This window comes from Salmo trutta, unplaced genomic scaffold (assembly GCF_901001165.1).
Source record: "Salmo trutta unplaced genomic scaffold, fSalTru1.1, whole genome shotgun sequence".
In the NCBI taxonomy this organism is placed as follows: domain Eukaryota; kingdom Metazoa; phylum Chordata; class Actinopteri; order Salmoniformes; family Salmonidae; genus Salmo; species Salmo trutta.
The window spans coordinates 452,261-469,374 of record NW_021822671.1 but is presented as its reverse complement, the minus strand read 5'-3'; the positions used below and the strand labels follow the sequence as shown (position 1 = coordinate 469,374).

General features: G+C 40.7%; 1 long non-coding RNA gene across 1 annotated transcript; it reads left to right on the top strand.

The window, feature by feature from the left end:
* The first annotated feature begins 13,230 nt into the window (after positions 1-13,230).
* LOC115183122 (uncharacterized) lies at positions 13,231-16,119 on the top strand. The gene is made up of 2 exons (XR_003873965.1): positions 13,231-13,321; positions 15,730-16,119. It is a non-coding gene; the product is annotated as an uncharacterized LOC115183122 (long non-coding RNA).
* Positions 16,120-17,114: the final 995 nt, after the last annotated feature.

The following is a 17,114-nucleotide window of genomic DNA, read 5'->3' as shown; positions in this document are numbered from 1 at the left end:
CCATCATCATCTTATTACCAAAACAGTGGTGGAATTACAGCTTTGTTATTGCTTCAACTGCAGATTGATTAATGTGGCTTTTTTAAAGGGACAACCTAGATTTAAACAGAAACAAAATGATTGTCCAGAGACTGGTAAACAGCTGAGGGATGGGGGAAGGAGAAATGTAACCACTCTCAAATAAATAGAGAAAGCTATTGTAGCAACCGTAACCCAACACCTAGCGACCTCTTCAAGAAGTTCAGACATCTTGGCGTAACAGTTATAAGGTGTTGGCTTGACAGTTGCTGGACCCAGGTTTGAGTCCAGCTCAGGGCAACCCCCTGAATTGACTACACTATAAATACAAGGACTGGCCATCCATAACGTCATAATGATAGTTTTAACCTGATTTCGAGGCTATATAGTATATTCTATAATTGCCCGTTAAGATTTGCTGTGGGGGTCAAATTGTTACAGCTGTTGATACAGTTGAAGTGGGAAGTTTACATACACTTATGTAGGAGTCATTAAAACTCGTTTTTCAATCACTCCACACATTTCTTGTTAACAAACTATAATTTTGGCAAGTCGGTTAGGACATCCACTTTGTGCATGACACAAGTAATTTTTCCAACAGTTGTTTACAGACCGATTATTTCACTTATAATTCACTGTATCACAATTCCAGTGGGTTTGAAGTTTACATACACTAAGTTGACTGTGCCTTTAAAAGGTGAAACATACCTAGATTCAATAACATTTCTACGATTTAATAACATTCATGAATTGGTTTTGAAACCTTTGTTTTAGAACCTTCTCAAAGTTGGTGCCTTGACGGTTTCTCACTCGTACCCTGACTTTTTAAACGGGATTTTGGGACAATTAGCTTAGTTTATAACGTGTATTTTAGGAACTGCGTGTCACACGTCCCCTTAACTTTATAGACAACACCCAAATGGATACTGTCATTAAAACGGGTTTTCAATAATTACACTTAATTCTTAATACTGTAGCTGTTTAGGTTACAGTCACATGTTCAACTATCATCAGCTGATCCAGGAAATCATTTTCCTGAATGCCAGTCAAATGACAAACATCACGACATGGGTATATTTGTGGGTCCTACAGTAGGTCTATGTTATTGTTAGGTGAAGTTATGGGCCAATTTGGCAAACAGTGTACAATCCCTCATTGTCAGGCTGATGGAAAAGCCAAAGAGCATTTTACTGGTTGAAGTGTTTTTTTAAGTACAAAGCGGTTGATTTGCGATAATCAAATCAAAGTTTATTTGTCACGTGCGACGAATACAACAGGTGTAGACCTTACAGTGAAATGCTTACTGACAGGCTCTAACAAATAGTGCGAAAAAAAGGTGTGTGTGTGTGTGTGTGTGTGTGTGTGTGTGTGTGTGTGTGTGTGTGTGTGTGTGTGTGTGTAGGTAAGTAAAGAAATAAAACAACAGTAAAAAGACATTTGAAAATAAGAGTAGCAAGGCTATATACAGACACCGGTTAGTCAGGCTGATTGAGGTAGTATGTACATGTAGGTATGGTTAAAGTGACTATGCATATATGATGAACAGAGAGTAGCAGTAGCGTAAAAAGAGGGGTTGGCAGGTGGTGGGACACAATGCAGATAGCCCGGTTAGCCAATGTGCGGGAGCACTGGTTGGTCGGGCCAATTGAGGTAGTATGTACATGAAAGTATAGTTAAAGTGACTATGCATATAACATAAACAGAGAGTAGCAGCAGCATAAAAGAGGGGTTTTGGGGGCACACAATGCAAATAGTCCGGGTAACCATTTGGTTACCTGTTCAGGAGTCTTATGGCTTGGGGGTAAAAACTGTTGAGAAGCCTTTTTGTTCTAGACTTGGCACTCCGGTACCGCTTGCCATGCGGTAGTAGAGAGAACAGTCTATGACTGGGGTGGCTGGGGTCTGTGACAATTTTTAGGGTCTTCCTCTGACACCGCCTGGTGTAGAGGTGCTGGATGGTAGGCAGCTTTGCCCCAGTGATGTACTGGGCCGTACGCACAACCCTCTGAAGTGCCTTGCGGTCGGAGGCCGAGCAATTGCCGTACCAGGCAGTGATGCAACCGGTCAGGATACTCTCGATGTTGCAGCTGTAGAACCTTTTGAGGATCTCAGGACCCATGCCAAATCTTTTTAGCTTCCCGAGGGGGAATAGGCTTTGTCGTGCCCTCTTCACGACTGTCTTCGTGTGTTTGGACCATTCTAGTTTGTTGTTGATGTGGACACCAAGGAATTTGAAGCTCTCAACCTGCTCCACTACAGCCCCGTTGATGAGAATGGGGACGTGCTCAGTGCTCCTTTTCCTGTAGTCCACAATCATCTCCTTAGTCTTGGTTACGTTGAGGGATAGGTTGTTATTCTGGCACCACCCGGCCAGGTCTCTGACCTCCTCCCTATAGGCTGTCTCGTCGTTGTAGGTGATCAGGCCTACCACTGTTGTGTCGTCAGCAAACTTAATGATGGTGTTGGAGTCATGCCTGGCCATGCAGTCGTGGGAGAACAGGGAGTACAGGAGAGGACTGAGCACGCACCCCTGGGGAGCTCCAGTGTTGAGGATCAGCGTGGCAGATGTGTTGCTACCTACCCTCACCACCTGGGGGCGGCCCATCAGGAAGTCCAGGATCCAGTTGCAGAGGGAGGTGTTTAGTCCCAGGTTCCTTAGCTTAGTGATGAGCTTTGAGGGTACTATGATGTTGAACGCTGAGCTGTAGTCAATGAATAGCATTCTCACATAAGTGTTCCTTTTGTCCAGGTGGGAAAGGGCAGTGTGGAGTGCAATAGAGATCGCATCATCTGTGGATCTGTTTGGGCGGTATGCAAATTGGAGTGGGTCTAGGGTTTCTGGGATAATGGTGTTGATGTGAGCCATTACCAGCCTTTCAAAGCACTTCATGGCTACAGACGTGAGTGCTACGGGTCTGTAGTCATTTAGGCAGGTTGCCTTTGTGTTCTTGGGCACAGGGACTATGGTGGTCTGCTTGAAGCATGTTGGTATTACAGACTCAATCAGGGACATGTTGAAAATGTCAGTAAAGACACCTGCCAGTTGGTCAGCACATGCCTGGAGCACACTTCCTGGTAATCCATCTGGCCCCGCAGCCTTGTGTATGTTGACCTGTTTAAAGGTCTTACTCACGTCGGCTACGGAGAGCGTGATCACACAGTCGTCCGGAACAGCTGATGCTCTCATGCATGCCTCATTGTTGCTTGCCTCGAAGCAAGCATAGAAGTGATTTAGCTCGTCTTGTAGGCTCGTGTCACTGGGCAGCTCGCGGCTGTGCTTCCCTTTGTAGTCTGTAATAGTTTGCAAGCCCTGCCACATCCGACGAGCGTCGGAGCCGGTGTAGTACGATTCGATCTTAGTCCTGTATTGACGCTTTGCCTGTTTGATGGTTCGTCGCAGGGCATAGCGGGATTTCTTGTAAGCTTCCGGGTTAGAGTCCCGCACCTTGAAAGCAGCAGCTCTATCCTTTAGCTCAGTGCGAATGTTGCCTGTAATCCATGGCTTCTGGTTGGGGTATGTACGTACAGTCACTGTGGGGACGACGTCCTCAATGCAATTATTGATAAAGCCAGTGACTGATGTGGTGTATTCCTCAATGTCATCGGAAGAATCTCAGAACATGTTCCAGTCTGTGATAGCAAAACAGTCCTGTAGTTTAGCATCTGCTTCATCTGACCATTTTTTTATAGACTGAGTCACTGGTGCTTCCTGCTTTAATTTTTGCTTGTAAGCAGGAATCAGGATGATAAAGTTGTGGTCGGATTTACCAAATGGAGGGCGAGGGAGAGCTTTGTCTCTGTGTGTGGAGTACAGGTGATCTAGAATTGTTTTCCCTCTAGTTGCACATTTAACATGTTGATAGAGATTTGGTAGAACTGATTTAAGTTTCCCTGCATTAAAATCTCCGGCCACTAGGAGCGCCGCCTCTGGGTGAGTGGTTTCCTGTTTGCTTATTTCCTTATACAGCTGACTGAGTGCGGTCTTCGTGCCAGCATCTGTCTGTGGTGGTAAATAAACAGCCACGAAAAGTATAGCTGAGAACTCTCTAGGCAAGTAGTGTGGCCTGCAATTTATCACAATATACTCTACTTCAGGCGAGCAAAATCTAGAGACTTCCTTAGATTTCATGCACCAGCTGTTGTTTACAAATATGCACAGACCGCCCCCCTCTCGTCTTACCGGAGTGTGCTGTTCTATCCTGCCGGTGCAGCGTGTATCACGCTAGCTGAATATCCATGTCGTCATTCAGCCACGATTCCGTGAAACATAGGATATTACAGTTGTTGATGTCCCGTTGGTAGGATATTCGTGAACGTACCTTGTCTAGTTTATTGTCCAATGATTGCACGTTGGCGAGTAATATTGACGGTAATGGCAGCTTTCCTACTCGCCTTCTGCGGGTCCGGACGAGGCATTCGGCTCTTCGTCCTCTGCGTCGCTTCCTTTTGCGAATAGTTAGGATGTCGGCCCTGTGGGGTGTTTGGAGAATATCGTCTGAGTCCTGCTTGTTGTTGTTGTTGAAAAAATCTTTGTCTAATCCGAGGTGAGTGATCACTGTCCTGATATCCAGAAGCTCTTTTCTGCAGTAAGATACGGTTGCAGAAACATTTTGTACAAAATAATTTACCAATATCGCGAAAGAAAACATAAAAGCACAATTGGTTAGGAGACCGTAAAACGGCAGCCATCTCCTCCGGAGCCATTTCTGAGTTAAAAGCGTTACCAAGCGGTTGATTTGCGATAATAACACAAACATTACATTAAGCAGGACATTCAAACAAGCCTTACAATTATAATCCAAAGTAGTGTGAAATGCACTCATACGCAACCTGGTAATGGAGGTTACTCCCCATTCACATTCAGAATATATTGTGAAAAACTATTGGTTTCCTCATTAGCAGGGAGGTGTTTCTGCAATCAAATTGTGTGCGCATCGCCCTCGTGCTGCAATTTTATTAAACACAGAAAGGGGCCTGTATTGGAGACCAAAAGTCGTCTGGCACACTGCTTAGGATTTCAGCAACTAACTTTCTTCTAGCCTACAATCATCGGTTACTACTAAAATATGACTATTCTTGCTAATTTTAAGACAATTGTCAAATAATCATTACATTCATTACAGATGTCAATTGCATGGCTACATCATGGCTACGCTGTTGGCATCACTTTTACAGTGGATTACCGCTGTTGCGGGCCTTTAACCATCTGTCTGACGTTGTTGTTCACACAGGAGAGAGACGTGACTATCGTGGGTCCTCTAAGGAGCCTCAACAACCTCATGATGCTGACAAGGCAGAGAAGAGTCTCTCCACATTAGAACACCTCAAGAAAAACCCTCAGAGATCCACAGGGAAGAGAACTCACCGCTGCTCTGACTGTGGGAAGAGTTTTGTTTCTTCAGGACATTTAAAGTCACACCAGAGAATACACACGGGAGAGAAACCTTATAGCTGTGCTCAATGTGGGAAGAGTTTTACTACATCTGGCCAGCTGACTTTACACCAGAGAACACACACAGGAGAGAAACCTTATAGCTGTGATCAATGTGGGAAGAGTTTTGCTGCATCTAGCAATCTGACTCAACACCAGAGAATACACACAGGAGAGAAACCATATAGCTGTGATCAATGTGGGAAGAGTTTTTCTGCATCTAGCAGTCTGACTAAACATCAGAGAATACACACAGGAGAGAAACCATATAGCTGTGATCAATGTGGGAAGAGTTTTGCTGCATCTAGCAATCTGACTCTACACCAGAGAATACACACAGGAGAGAAATCTTATAGCTGTTATCAATGTGGGAAGAGTTTTGGTCAATCTTGCCAGTTGACTTCACACCAGAGAACACACACAGGAGAGAAATCTTATAGCTGTGGTCAATGCGGGAAGACTTTTGTTCAATCTGGCCAGCTGACGTTACACCAGAGAACACACACAGGAGAGAAACCTTATAGCTGTGATCAATGTGGGAAGAGTTTTGCTGCATCTAGCAATCTGACTCAACACCAAAGAATACACACAGGAGAGAAACCCTATAGCTGTGATCAATGTGGGAAGAGTTTTGGTCAATCTGGGCAGCTGACTGTACACCAGAAAACACACACCGGAGAGAAACCTTATAGCTGTGCTCAATGTGGGAAGAGATGCACCCAGTCAGCAGACCTTAAAAAACATGAGAGAATACATACAGGAGAAAAACCTTATAGCTGTGCTCAATGTGGGAAGAGTTTTGCTGCATCTAGCGCTCTGACTCAACACCAGAGAACACACACAGGAGAATAGTATTTTAGCTGTGATCATTGTGGGAAGAGTTTTGGTCAATCTGGGAAGCTGACTGTACACAGGAGAGTACACACAGGAGACTGTACACAGGAGAGTACACACAGGAGAGAAACCGTATAGCTGTGGTCAATGTGGGAAGAGTTTTGTTTCATCTAGCGGTCTGACAGTACACAAGAGAACACACACAGGAGAGAAATCTTATAGCTGTGACCAGAGATTCTCCGGTAAAAGACATCTGATCAAACATCAGAAAATACATGAATGAGTTGTTTCATGATTTCAATGAATTAATGTCACAATGTAGAATGTTTTAACATTGTAGAAGGAGTATTTTAATGATGTCACAATGTAGAACCCTAAACGTTTGTCCCCTGTTCTATTGATTTCAACATGATATGGATATTAGCCTCAGGGGGAAAATCCAGGCTCTGAAATGGAAGAGTTACTATTTATGTGATTTAACAAAAAGTGACTAACACAAAAAGAGTTGTGTTACACTTACCACGTTGGTGACCCACTGGAATCAAAATGCAACACTTCAAAATATATCTGGCTGTTTTCTACAAATTGTCCTCTAACCAGTGATGTACACATTATTCCCAGATTCCGTGTGGTTTTTGAGCTGTTAGTTTTAACAGGATGTACTCCCTCTCTCGCGCGATATAAGTGATGACAAATTAGTGTTGTGTTTCTCTTAGTGTTGGGGACACAAACTCAAAATGTAGCTGACTGTCTTCTGCAGGTTGTCCTCTAACCAGTGAGGTAAAAGATGTCTCCCATTTCCATGTGTTTATTTTTAGTTGTGAAAGTTTCAACAGCATGTACAGCCTGATTTCCCCCCTAATCGATATCAGTGATTTAATTTCAATGTACTTACAGCCTATACACATGGTCGCAGTATAATAAATTGGTCTATAATTAATTTTATTAACAATCCTACATCACTCCAGCATTTCTTGACAACATTCAAGTGCTAATTGTCTTTATTCCACTACTGAAGAAGCATGACTCAAATCACCTCATATTTCAAACATCCAGCCTGACAAAAGATACATTTTATGCCTCACCCTTAAGTTAATTATTGCCAATACATATTAACAAAGGGGTGTTAATTTGCTTTTCATATTTCATATTTACAATTCATGTAACGTTTAGTAATCATAATTATTTATGCAATCAACTGACCATTTTTGGGTACAATTATATTGACATTGCTGCCCTGCTTTTAGAATATCAGGGTTCATTCTCAGATGTGCCAACCCAAATGTACTAGAGCATGACATTGGGGACTGGGCCCCGATCCAACAACATGCCTATCTAGTGAACCCTGAAAAGAGAGAGAAGCTCTGCAGTGAGGTGGAACGTTACTACGGATATTGCAGGAGTTTGCTCTTGAAATCAGACATGACTAATACAATTTCATTTGAGTTTCATTTGGGCTCGTTCCAAGGGGACGAGAGATCTAGAAGCTAGTGAGTTTTAGGAAGACGAGAGTTCTAGAAGCTAGTGAGTTTTAGGAAGACGAGAGTTCTAGAAGCTAGTGGGTTTTAGGAAGACTAGAGTTCTAGAAGCTAGTGAGTTTTAGGAAGACGAGAGTTCTAGAAGCTAGTGAGTTTTAGGAAGACGAGAGTTCTAGAAGCTTGTGAGTTTTAGGATTCTATATAAAGAAAAAGGAGAAAAAAATAATCCTATTGTATATTATTATTTAAATACGTGTTTTTTTCATGTTTTTAATTGTTGACATCCAGTAGACACCATGTTTATATTGGTGAAGGTGAAGCATTGTAGTTGATTATAATGTGAAATGGAAGTTGTTTTCTGTTGGTGGTGAGCAAACTTGTCCTAAAGAAATGTGGGATATATTTGTTGTCTTAAAGGGGAAGGTGTTACAGGCTTTGGTTTTTCCATTTATGTTTTGAGGTTGGACTTTAGCACGTCTAGCTCGTTAGCACGTCTAGCTCGTTAGCTCGTTAGCTCGTTAGCACGTCTAGCTCGTTAGCACGTCTAGCTCGTCAGCACGTCTAGCTCGTCAGCACGTCTAGCTCGTCAGCTCGTTAGCACGTCTAGCTCGTTAGCACGTCTAGCTCGTTAGCTCGTTAGCACGTCTAGCTCGTCAGCACGTCTAGCTCGTCAGCACGTCTAGCTCGTCAGCCCGTCTAGCTCGTCAGCCCGTCTAGCTCGTCTGCCCGTTAGCACGTCTAGCTCGTCAGCGCGTCTAGCTCGTTAGCCCGTCTAGCTCGTTAGCGCGTCTAGCTCGTTAGCACGTCTAGCTCGTTAGCACGTCTAGCTCGTTAGCCCGTCTAGCTCGTTAGCAGGTAGGACGCACTGATTGGTGTCACCTCGTTAGTCAGTATGTGTTACACCTGTGCTGGCTTGTCCATCTCGTTAGTGGGAAGGTGTTTCACCTGAGCTGGTCCAGGTTCTATTTAAGAGTGTCTGGCCCAGTGCTCCAGTTGTCTTGATACATGTGGAGAGTCAACACCTTTAGTTGCTCCACCTTTTTGGTTTGCTTCCTGTCTTTAAGTTTGGTGTGGGTTTTTCTTTTGTTTTCCTCTTCTTGGGCAGATTTAGTGGGTCTCATGGTGGGTGTCTTTTAGGTCCCAGTTGTTGTTACTAGTCAACTTTCAGTAGACACCCTCATAGTGTCTTTCAGAGCCCCTCCTATAAAACAAGCTTGTAGTTTGGGTTGGACATTGCATCCAATTAATATTTTAATCAACGGAATTTCCTTAGGGTGACAATTAGTCTTTAAGATGTTAATTTACTTTTTTATCCTCTTATGTTTGTTGTGTACTAAATATTTGTTTTTCTCCCCTGTGAAGCCATTGTGTTGCATCCATGTCTGAAATGTGCTGTATAAATAAAGCTTGATTTGATTTGAACATATTGCAAAACAAATTAACCCGATGACCGACAATCAACATACTCTTGCAAAACCAATTAACAAATATGTGCAAAAGCAACACATATTGGTCCATCTTAGTATGAAAAACAGTATAAATTCAGTATATCTTCCACTGTCAAAATAGTGCAAATGGTATGCATGTTACTTATGTAAGTTTAGTATCACTTTTCAACCAACCCAGTTCATTTGTTGAAAATGAAAAATGTTGAACTCAACAATACATCAGAGGATATGTTGAAAATGATTCAACTACTGAAAACTGAAACAAACAAATGGATCAATCCCACTTTTCCAGCCTGCTGAAGGCATGGTGGAGTGGTAAACGCCACCCCCGGCTCTACCAGGGGCTTGAGGTGGTCTCCCACAGCTCTGCTTATGTCATGTTCTGTGGCCTTGCTGTTCCATTTCTTTACTACCACTGCAACACAGAAACACATTTAGTCATATTATATAAAACACTCAAAGTAATGGATATGGAGCATCTATGGCCTCAGTTACACCTGGCACCTAAATGTGACTTCTGTCATCCGATCACTCCAAACTGCATTAGGTTCAGATCTACCAGGATGGGCTTTTGACATAGTCTGGATGCAGTCAGGCCACTGAATATACATAAGCAATGTAAAGAGATGGGGTGAATGAGGGGAAAAATACATTTGACACAAATTACCTTCATATTAACAAAGAACAAATGTGTGCCTGAGGGGAAATTAACTTTCATACAGCCAAAAGGGGTAAGAAATTACACCAATTTCAGTGGACAATTTGCACTAATGTAAATAAACATGGATGATGGAACATATTACCTTTTGCTGAGGTGATGAACCGCTAAGGGGACATAAATATTTACCATCTAAACCATGTGTGACCTCTCACCTCTCTGGCTGTAGAAGTGTTCTTCCTAACCAGTCCCTCAACAGCTCTCTGACTGAGCTCCACCCTCACTGGGTCTTCAGAGGAGAGGAAGGCTGAGGAGGGATGGAAGGATGAATGGATCAGTCAGTCAAAGTGTAGAGCTGCTGTCTATGCTGTCTGACAAAATCACTATTTTAGTAGTTTATTAAAGTAAATTAGGCTTTATGACTGCTGAATACCAACTATCAATAACTTAGATCATGTATTTTCAGGTAGAGATACATCCTTTGGACGTCCCTAGCCCATTGAAGTTGACATTTAAAATGGTTAAGGTAGGGGTTAAGGTTAGGGTTTAGGGTAGAGATGTCCCAAGGATCCCGGATAGCATTGACCATCATACATTCTTCTGTCTCATTTACATAGCAAGTGTAAAATAAACAGACAAGACAAGTAGGCATTATGGATTATGGTCATTGTAGTTAATTAGGACACGGTTGATTGGCTATCAGACAAGGTTCATTACACTGCTAGCTGGTAGGACTGCTTTGCTGGATTATACTATAGTTGAGATCCCAATACCCATGTAAACATAGCTTACTGACAGATCAATGAGGTCAGATCCCAATACCCATGTAGACATAGCTTACTGACAGATCAATGAGGTTAGATCCCAATACCCATGTAAACATAGCTTACTGACAGATTAATGAGGTCAGATCCCAATACCCATGTAGACATAGCTTACAGACAGATCAATGAGGTCAGATCCCAATACCCCTGTAAACATAGCTTACTGACAGCTCAATGAGGTTAGATCCCAATACCCATGTAGACATAGCTTACTGACAGATCAATGAGGTCAGATCCCAATACCCATGTAGACATAGCTTACTGACAGATCAATGAGGTCAGATCCCAATACCCATGTAGACATAGCTTACTGACAGATCAAGGAGGTCAGATCCCAATACCCATGTAAACATAGCTTACTGACAGATCAATGAGGTCAGATCCCAATACCCATGTAGACATAGCTTACTGACAGATCAATGAGGTTAGATCCCAATACCCATGTAGACATAGCTTACTGACAGATCAATGAGGTCAGATCCCAATACCCATGTAGACATAGCTTACTGACAGATCAATGAGGTTGGATCCCAATACCCGTGTAGACATAGCTTACTGACAGATCAATGAGGTTAGATCCCAATACCCATGTATTGCGAACAGGTTGATTATAGCGGTAGTTGTTTCGATAGTGAAGTACTTTACAGTTGTTTTGACTGTGGTGGTTATTGGAGTCGTGGTTTCCTGGAAGAAACCGTTGTTGTGCATCATCTTTCAATGCTCCAATATCTGATAATGACCAAACCTGTAGAGGCTATTTGGGAATTCAACTTTTATTAACCTGAAAGCGTTGCTTCATAGTATTACCATCTGTTGGGTTGGTAGAATGTGGAAAGACCCACCTCATTGGTTAATATTCACTGTAGTAGAAACATCTGTTGGGTTGGTAGAATGTGGAAAGACCCACCTCATTGGTTAATATTCACTGTAGTAGAAACATCTGTTGTGTTGGTAGAATGTGTAAAGACCCACCTCATTGGTTAATATTCACTGTAGTAGAAACATCTGTTGTGTTGGTAGAATGTGGAAAGACCCACCTCATTGGTTAATATTCACTGTAGTAGAAACATCTGTTGGGTTGGTAGAATGTGGAAAGACCCACCTCATTGGTTAATATTCACTGTAGTATTACCATCTGTTGTGTTGGTAGAATGTGTAAAGACCCACCTCATTGGTTAATATTCACTGTAGTAGAAACATCTGTTGTGTTGGTAGAATGTGGAAAGACCCACCTCATTGGTTAATATTCACTGTAGTAGAAACATCTGTTAGGTTGGTAGAATGTGGAAAGACCCACCTCATTGGTTAATATTCACTGTAGTATTAACATCTGTTGGGTTGGTAGAATGTAGAAAGACCCACCTCATTGGTTAATATTCACTGTAGTAGAAACATCTGTTGTGTTGGTAGAATGTGGAAAGACCCACCTCATTGGTTAATATTCACTGTAGTAGAAACATCTGTTGTGTTGGTAGAATGTGTAAAGACCCACCTCATTGGTTAATATTCACTGTAGTAGAAACATCTGTTGTGTTGGTAGAATGTGGAAAGACCCACCTCATTGGTTAATATTCACTGTAGTAGAAACATCTGTTGGGTTGGTGGAATGTGTAAAGACCCACCTCATTGGTTAATATTCACTGTAGTAGAAACATCTGTTGGGTTGGTAGAATGTAGAAAGACCCACCTCATTGGTTAATATTCACTGTAGTAGAAACATCTGTTGGGTTGGTAGAATGTGGAAAGACCCACCTCATTGGTTAATATTCACTGTAGTAGAAACATCTGTTGGGTTGGTAGAATGTGGAAAGACCCACCTCATTGGTTAATATTCATTGTAGTAGAAACATCTGTTGGGTTGGTCGAATGTGGAAGTAGGTTATTATTACTTATTACAAATCTGCAGATGTCTGACTATTATATTATTATTAAATGAAAGAAATGTAAAAATGCACTTTTTGTCTGGAAATAAAATCAACATTTATCTGCGTTTCCCTCCAGTCAACAGACGGAGATGTGCGTCTTTCAGGCGATGCTTTCAGCGTGACGTATAATCTAGTGGACGGAACACTTCTTCAACAACATCTAGTCAGACACCTCGGTAGCTTCCTAGCCGAATCATTCAAGCTGTTCAGACTTCTTCGGTGTATATTTGCCTCTGTATTTAAAGCATAATTCCTTTCATATAACTAGTTTCCCCATTTAATGTCATATTTCCGTATAGTCAGGTAACGTTAGCTGGCTTGATAAATTAGCCTATCACCAGGCTAGTCGCTAACTAGCTAGGTTAGCTGGCTAACATCCCCGACCATGAGTTCACTAAGTTACTCTCCTCCTGCTAAAGAAGAAGAGGTCTGCTGGACGGAGAAAGAAGTTCTCGTCAAAGAGGAGGAGGAAGAGAAAGATGTTACAATACAAAAACAAGTAGAGGGTGAGGCTGTTACAGTGAAAGAAGAGGAAGCCGCATTCAGAGTGAAAGAGGAGGAGGATGATACAGTTAAAGAGGAGGAGGAAGAGACTGAGGAGGATGTAGTTTATGGAGTGAAGGAGGAGGGGATAACTGTCACATTGAAGGAGGAAGAAGGAAGAACAATAACAGGAGGAGGAGACAGGCGACCTGATTAAGACCAGTAAGTACTGTCTTAGAAACAGCAGCACAAACTATTGTTGAACTGATGCGTGGTTTTAAAGCAGCGTTCTATTGAATGTTTATGCTTTAATATGTTTTTATTTTTATTGATAACTACACTGTAAGATGTGTATACCACCAAAGAGCGGGTCACCAACAAAACCTAAACAATGGATTAGCAAATTCACAACTTTAATGTCACTCAGAATTGACAAACAAGATATAAATGACTGGTGATGTGTGTTGCTATAGTAACCCGTGGGGGGAAGTGAACACCCAGACAGTGGGCATCTTTGAAAACAAAACCAGGAAGGTACTTCATAGTTACCCAGAAAGGATTTGATGTTGAGATTAAAAACTGCTGCATTGGCCTTTTAATGTAAGATACATATGGCTTCTTATATGTTTTATTTATCCAACATAACTGTGAAGGATTTCAATTAAAATAGCCAACAAGAAACAATAATAATAATAATAACTTTGAGGTTAGGTTTTAGTTAAGTTAGGTTATGAGAGTTTTCAAAAAAGTAATATGTACACATTTTGTGGGACATTGTGTATATTGTAAAATTTGACTGCGTGACACATTTAATTTAATATCCAACTTTTAACCTCTGAAATATAGCTAACGGTTTGCTAATGTTGCTAGTTTAACGTAGTTGCTAAATGTTGATATAACTGCTTAGTAACCAAAAGGGAAAGAAATGTTGTCAAGCTATAGATAGATAGTAGAGCTCAGCCTAAAACATTACATTATCTATTATTATAGAGCTCTGCTCAGCCTAAAACATGACATTATCTATTATTATAGAGCTCTGCTCAGCCTAAAACATGACATTATCTATTATTATAGAGCTCTGCTCAGCCTATAAACATGACATTATCTATTATTATAGAGCTCTGCTCAGCCTATAAACATGACATTATCTATTATTATAGAGCTCTGCTCAGCCAATAAACATGACATTATCTATTATTATAGTTTTGTTCAGCCTATAAACATGACATTATCTATTATTATTGAGCTCTGCTCAGCCTATAAACATGACATTATCTATTATTATAGAGCTCTGATCAGCCTATAACATGACATTATCTATTATTATAGCTTTGCTCAGCCTATAAACATGGCATTATCTATTATTATTGAGCTCTGCTCAGCCTATGAACATGACATTATCTATTATTATAGAGCTCTGATCAGCCTATAAACATGACATTATCTATTATTATAGAGATCTGATCAGCCTATAAACATGACAATATCTATTATTATAGAGCTCTGTTCAGCCTATAAACATGACATTATCTATTATTATAGAGCTCTGCTCAGCCTAAAGACATTACATTATCTATTATTATAGAGCTCTGCTCAGCCTATAAACATGACATTATCTATTATTATAGAGCTCTGATCAGCCTATAAACATGACATTATCTATTATTATAGAGCTCTGCTCAGCCTAAAGACATTACATTATCTATTATTATAGAGCTCTGATCAGCCTGTAAACATGACATTATCTATTATTATAGAGCTCTGCTCAGCTTGTAAACATGACATTATCTATTATTATATGATGATGACGTGGATCTCTATTAAGGCAGCCCCCCACACCTCTCTGATTCAGAGGGGTTGGGTTAAATACGGGACACACATTTCAGTTGAATCCATTCAGTTGACTAGGCATCCCCCTTTCCCTTTCCCTATTATAGAGCTCTGCTCAGCCTATAAACATGAGAGCAAGATTAGATTTTTTGTTCTACATTATTATTATTATTAGGGCAGCCACCAAGTTTTTATTAAACTATGGAATGTTCTGGAAACTGACTTCAGGTTTTTGAGGAATCTATGGAGGTTATGTTCTACATTATTATTATTATTATTATTATTATTATTAGGGCGGCCACCAAGTTTTAATTAAACTATGGAATGTTCTGAAAACTGACTTCAGGTTTTTGAGGAATCTATGGAGGTTATGTTCTACATTATTATTATTATTATTATTATTATTATTAGGGCGGCCACCAAGTTTTTATTAAACTATGGAATGTTCTGGAAACTGACTTCAGGTTTTTGAGGAATCTATGGAGGTTATGTTCTACATTATTATTATTATTATTATTATTATTATTAGGGCGGCCACCAAGTTTTTATTAAACTATGGAATGTTCTGAAAACTGACTTCAGGTTTTTGAGGAATCTATGGAGGTTATGTTCTACATTATTATTATTATTATTATTATTATTATTAGGGCGGCCACCAAGTTTTTATTAAACTATGGAATGTTCTGAAAACTGACTTCAGGTTTTTGAGGAATCTAGCCTCACAGGAAGACAGTTTTATTTTATGGAGGTTTAATTCAGTTCTCTGTTTAGTATTTAACTAAATACTCTGTCTTTGGTAGGAGAGGGACCAGACTCTCACTCTGACAGTGGGGAGACTCCTTCAGGGGAACCAGACCCAGAGACACCCAAACCAGCGAGACGACACCACTGTTCCCAGTGTGGAAAGAGTTTTAAGTGGTTAAGGAACCTGAAAGTACATGAGAGAACACATACAGGAGAAAACCCTTACGATTGCTCCCACTGTGGAAAGAGTTTTACCAAGTTAGGGAACCTAAAAGAGCATGAGAGGACACACACAAGAGAAAAGCATTTCCAATGTTCACAGTGTGGAAAGAGGTTTACTCAGTTACGGTACCTGAAACAACATGAAGAAATACACACAGAAGATAGGAAGACCTACCACTGCTCTCAGTGTGGAAAGATATTTACTGGGTTAGGGAACCTGAAAATACATATGAGAATACACTCTGGAGAGAAGCCGTACCACTGTTCCCACTGTGTAAAGAGTTTTACTCAGTTAGGGAGCCTGAAAACACATGAGAGGGGACACACTGGAGAGAAGCCTTATCACTGTTCCCACTGTGGAAGGAATTTTAGGTGGTATGCGAGCCTGAAGGAGCATGAGAGAATACACACAGGAGAAAAGCCTTACCACTGTTCCAATTGTGAAAAGAGTTTTACCCATCGAGGGAGCCTGAAAGCGCATGAGAGAATACACTCAGGAGAAAAGCCTTACAAATGTTCCCGATGTGAAAAGAGTTTTACCCGGTTAGGGAGCTTGAAAAAGCATGAGAGAACACACACAGGAGAAAAGCCTTTCCAACATACTAATACACAGGAGGAGAAGACATACCACTGCTCTCATTGTGAAAAGACATTTTCCCAGTCAGAGGACCTGAAATCACACGAGAGAATAGAGAGGCTGTGTTCTGACTTATGTTTTTGATTGAGAAATTGTGTTTTTGTTCATGCTACATTAAATCACATTGTATGAATGAAAACATACTGAAAAATAGGTCTACATTTTTTTTCCAGCTCAAGACATGATCATGACGAAAATCGGATTAAAAGAGTAAAAAAAAAAAAAAATTTGATTATGAACTTAAGATTGATTGAATGCAAGTCTAAACCCCTAAATGTTGTTCACTATATAATTGGGATATTTAAAACATGTTAATTTTTAAATAGATTGATATTAGTATTTCTTCATTCAGATTGTCATTGTAAATGCGTATTGGTTCTCAATTGACATATCTGATTAAATAAATGTGAAATAAAGTAAATGCCATATTATTATTTTTGGGAAGTCTATTTGGTTCTATGTTGGGACTATAAGAATATTTTGAAGATAAATACACAAGGCAGAATAGGAGAGAGACAGAGGACGAGAGGTCAGTACAGTACTAACAACCAATGGAAATAGTGTTTTTTCCTGTAATAGGGA